The sequence below is a fragment of the Pteropus vampyrus genome, unplaced genomic scaffold (assembly GCF_000151845.1).
Source record: "Pteropus vampyrus isolate Shadow unplaced genomic scaffold, Pvam_2.0 Scaffold13, whole genome shotgun sequence".
Lineage (NCBI taxonomy): Eukaryota > Metazoa > Chordata > Mammalia > Chiroptera > Pteropodidae > Pteropus > Pteropus vampyrus.
In genome coordinates this window covers 10,546,326-10,551,835 of record NW_011888794.1, presented here as the reverse complement: position 1 = coordinate 10,551,835, position 5,510 = coordinate 10,546,326, and the positions used below count along the sequence as shown (strand labels likewise).

At 34.0% G+C, this 5,510-nt stretch overlaps 1 pseudogene; it reads right to left on the bottom strand.

Moving 5' to 3' along the window:
• Window positions 1-3,213: 3,213 nt before the first annotated feature.
• On the bottom strand, window positions 3,214-5,228 carry LOC105306254 (annotated as a pseudogene).
• Window positions 5,229-5,510: the final 282 nt, after the last annotated feature.

Here is a 5,510-nt window from a genome sequence, read left to right as displayed (position 1 = left end):
TTTTTTTTTTTTTCTTTTTTCCCCTGCTCTGTAATATCTCTCCAATTCTCTTCTTCATTGTGCAGAGATGCACAGGAGAAGGTCAGTAAACCTTTTGCTTAAACAGAAGTCCAGCTGGAACTTTCTCCTTCTTTTAGAGAACACACATCCTCACACACATGCATTTGGCTAATGGGAGAGAAAATCACACTCCTCTTTGGAGCTTGGACTTTGCACCATTCACAATTTGACTACATTGATGGTGTATACACCTCTTTCTCTTCTTTCATACTTTCTTGTATTCTTTTCTCCTTCCTGGTAGTTTTATAGACCGTGGGAATTTAGGGAGTATATTATCATCCCCTCTTAGTCTCAATGGAATCTTCTGAATCTAAATGACTCTCGCGTTATGAATGTCGGTTAGTTTTGACATTTTCTTGGCCCCAATTCTTTTTCAATGGGAAAAATACTACTAAATGACGTATTTTCTTATAGAGGTTAATATGTATTCTGGCTTTTACTTTGGACTACTCTAATCTGAATTTATATTCTAACTTTCTAAGCTTCTTATATCCCAGTTAATTATAACATATTTAATTTTTTAGAAAGTTTGTGTTTAATGTAACCATGAAAAAAGAATGTATCACCTATGAATGTTTTATTGCCATAATCACTGAATTCTAAATTATCAGGTTGACTTTATAATGTGTAACTTAATAGGCTGGCATGTTTTCTTCCTCACTATTATGAGAATTGGTATAGTACATAAACTGTATAGTCTTCCCCTCTCTTAAATTATATTTGACATCAACATAGAATTTTTTTAAAAACTTTGCTACAATTTCTCTATTGTGTAATATTATTTCGATAAGTACAAATTACATAATATTTAGTTTGCAGAAGTAATATATATATATATGTTTTCTGTGTAAATATGATTTTTCTTATTGCAGCTAATTTTAACTTTTAGTTTATTTTTCAGATAACAACATTGAGAATCATATTTTCAGTTTTTTGTTTTTGTTATTGACCAACATATAAATTTGAGTAAATTTATTTCTGATAAATAATAATATTATTTTATAGCCTTAACATGTATATGAAAATGGACAGAGTTGATAATTTATCAAAATGCCCTAGTTATGCATATTTCTAATATTTTAGAATTATATATTATCATTTCAAATGAATAATGCCTAGATTAAATATTAGTTGAAGCTTCCTTACGATAAGATATAAATTAAAACCATCACTCAGTGCTAGTTGAGTAAAAATCCTATTAATCTTTTGAATTTAACAATTTAACTCTGTGTTTATTCCTGAAGTTAAGCAATATCATTACTAGAATTACATTATAATTACTGCTTGAGTGAAGATACTCATATTGAAATGTTTAAAAATTTCTTTGATCTTTGTTTTTCCAAATTGAAATTTTACCATAAAATAAAATATATTTCACCAAATATCTCTAACTTTTTCTTTTAGTACTCAAATTAAGTCAAAGTTCTTTATGCACATTTTCCATCATAACCAAAAAGGAAATAAATATAGAAAGTACATATAAAAAGTTTTACATTTTAGGTTTTCCATCCCCCAGCTTTTATTATGATAGAAATTATAATTTTGTTTTCTAATATGAAAATGTAATGGACAGATTTCAGCAGAAGAATGATTTGCTGTATATCCCAGACATGCTTGACCAAAAAAATAACAATGAAATCTTAGTAAAAAAAATACATTTCTAGCATTATTTTTGATATGAAAGCAACATAAGTCAATATAACGTATTGGTCACTTTGCATGAGCCTTTTATTTTCTCTTTCTTTTCTTTTCAATATGTGCTTTGTGGAATATTTTCTTAAATTCATAAAATGAAAGCTAAAGCTAAAATATTTTTAAAGTGCCATATAAGAAAAGATTTTGGAAAATCATTAATAGCTCTAAATGTGGTTAACAAGGTGTATGTGATCGGAATTAGCAGACGTTGGTGAACTTTTAGCTCACGATGAAGCGTTTTTAACTTCTGTCCTTGAGTCTCACAATAACATCTTTTTTCTTTTCATCTGCGTAGATTTGGCTCCTTGAGCTCTTTTCCGTAAACACCAATCACTTTAAATTGAATATCCAAAGATTAGCCATTTCAAAAGTCATATGTCCTGCCTTACTAAAATATGGTAATATAGAAAACTCTAAGGGATGCAGGTTTTTTTTTTTTTTTAATTTTGTTTAATCTTTTACTCTTTTCCATTCAAGGCAAATGTCACCACTAAATACTGAAGTATTATTGCTGGCATATTTTATACATATAGCAAACATTAAAAACTGTGATTTAGTTGAGTTTTTTTTTAGACTCCAAGATTGCTTCTAAAAATCAAATAAGACTAATTCACATTCATGGCAGATTTATTAAGGACAAGTGAAATATTAAATCCTTGGAAGTTATATTTTACATTAAAGGTAAATTAAACCATAAATTAAATGTGTGCACAGATGAGCCCCATCTTAGCAAACAGTATCAGGTACTGTTTAATTTTCCTGAACTGGATAGATTCATTAGAACCCAGTGAGTTTCGTTAGTAATTTTCCATATCCCCTGTATGTCTGATATTTGCTTCATTAGAATTAGGTCTCCTTATAAACATAAGGCAAAGCACATTCTTATATTAAGGAGAAAGGGTGGCCTTGCCACACCAATATTTTCATCTGAAAAGGTATATCTGCTGGTCTCTATAATTACATACTTGGGAAGAAATATATCTTTAAGATTGAGGCTTACTATAAAAAAAAGTCAGTCCTTAAATATCTTAATATGAAAGAGAGTTTTGTGTATGAATTTGTACTTAAGTTTAAAATGTACAGAATTAAAAAAAAAAAAACCCAAGCTAAGTAAATTAATTTTGTTAAAATAATTGATATTTTGAGTATTACTGAGCGAACATGACATAAAAATAAAAGGTTGTGTAAAGTTAAAGGCACAGTACATTAACAACCAAATTATCCTCAGTTGCAAAATTATAAATGCAGTTTGGGATATAGGGTAGTCAGGAGGGGATTAATCCAAAGTACAGCAACGGAAGTCTTCAAACTATCCTCTAATGGAACTGCTGATTATTCCTTTCATCTCTTGTGACTTTGAGCTCCTTAAAAAAAAAATTAGTGGAGTTGACAGTTGATAATTTTTTGAGGCTTCACAAGCTACAGGCTGGCTAAGTTTCATGTGTTTTCCATGTTAGCTTATTTGGCGGGATGATCTACTGCAAAGCTTCTCCCATTGCCCCACTAGTCAATCCCCTGGGAGTTATAATATCCTCCATATCTATCGCTGTTGTAAATGTCTCCATAGTGACCTCCACCAAACTGTCTGCTGCTGTGGAGGACGCCTCTACCACTGTGCCCACCGTGGCTGCTGTTGCAAAGCTGCTATTAAAGCTAGAGTTGCTGGCACCGCTACTATCAATAGTCTCTGGCATCAAATCCATCACAGAATCCACTTCTCTTACAATATCCCTGACTGCCACTCTTGTGATGGTGTGTATATACCATAATTTCTAACCAAGATGGCACTTCTGGTCTAGCTTCCGCAAGAAAATACAACAAATCCTTGGTAATGTTTATGTTCCTTTTGTTAAAGAACAAGGAGGCAAGAACGTTTCCTACACTTCTTGCACAGTCAATGCAATGTATGTATTCTTGCATATCATTTAGTGTCAAACTGATAAGTTTTTCACATTTGACATGTCCAGTCCTTTGCTGCTACTGCTGTAGCCACTGGAATTGGGATCTGGCGAAGGCCTCTGCTCTATCTCTAAGATAAGTCTTCATAGATACTGGTATAAACATATCCTTAGGTATAACACGTTCTCCAGAGAATCTACACCTTATTTGGTCTCCGTCAACACAGTAGTCAGGGAATCCTTGCCTGTTACATTTAGGTCAAGCAGAAATGTATGTTTGTCTGACTCTTTCTGTGTGATGTTCTCAGAGATAAGAGCCAGATCTTTTTATAACCAAAAAAGATATATTTACCCACGAAATTAGGAGCAAGCATCTGTATTTCCTTAGAGAGCAGTAAAGATCATGGTGCGGTGAACAGCCTTGGGTGGCACAGCATCTTGTTCATGTATTCTACTTATTTGAGTTTCAAACCCCATATCCAACTTGGGGTCAACTATATCTAACACCAAGTACATGTAGAAGGCTAATCCAGTATTTCTTCTTTCCATCATACCAACCATGCATCTGGTTCTTTCTGTCATACCAACCATGCATCAAGTGTCATTCAGGTTCTGAACTTCAAACCTGCTGATTAATACCAGCACTACCACAAATAACACAAGAACCAACTCTAGATCCATATGAACATTGTCTGGCTTCCTCATAGATCAGTCTGCTAATTATCATGTTGGCCTTAATACAAAAAAGACCACATATTTTTTGCAGCACCCACACCTTCCATTTTTCTTCATGGCCCTCAAAGCCTCATGTGGACCATATGAATGAATCTGACTCAAGGTGGGCAAGGAAACTGTTGCAGTTTTTCCAGACGCTGCTTATGCACAAGCCATCATGCGTCTTTTCGGTCATAGGAGCAGCCTACCCTCCTTTCGCACTAGAGTAGGACGCGAGTAATGAGTAAGCTCAATGTTCCCCACACTTCTCCCATCTCAGCATCACTGTAACTTTCAGTCTATGGGAAATAGTTGTTGCCCCTGCCTTTACTGAAACGTCATATTTATCAAAGTTAATCCCAGTGTCATCTCCAGAAAAGAGTTCACTTTGTTCCAAGCATTCACTTTGTGGGAGCAGTTTTGATCAATCGTCTTCACCTACCTGATTTGTCACACCAGCGACAGTTTGTACCATGCTCAAATTGGCCAAAGCCATTTCTGTCACCATGGCTGCCAAGGCTGGTACAGTCACTCCAACCATGATTATCAAACCTTCCCCTTGATCCACTTCCACAGCCACTAAAGATACTAGACTTTCCTATGTGAATCGCTGAGACTCAATACTGCTGTCAGCAGCCTATCTTTATTAGAACTTCACTCTAAACTGTCTTTATTCTGGACCCCTTTTGTAACTTTGTTCCTTGAGTGAGAAAGAATATAGCACCCTTTACTGGCTGTACTTCCTCCACTCTGATTATCTCAAGAGTTCAGGTGTGAGCCTGCAAAATGCAATTCCAGCCTAAGCACATTTTCTACCTCCACATGACCCAACTCTGACAAATACAGAGGATTCAGAATCATCCACTGCTGAGCAAGTGTGTTTGATTCATAGAGAAAGCCTTCTCACCAGAGCACTACAGCTTTCTAAATGTGTAGAATTTTGTCCAACAAATGAGGTCTCCAGATATATAACCAGGTTCAAAATAATGTTTTTGAACAATGTATGATCAAAAAAAGTTTTAAGACATTATCACCTAACAATTATGAAGCAAGGGTAAGTAAATTATTTGCTATAAGTATGTTTCAATGTTTCATGTATTTTTAAATAAATTCTAAATTATTTAATTTAAAAATAATCCTTTT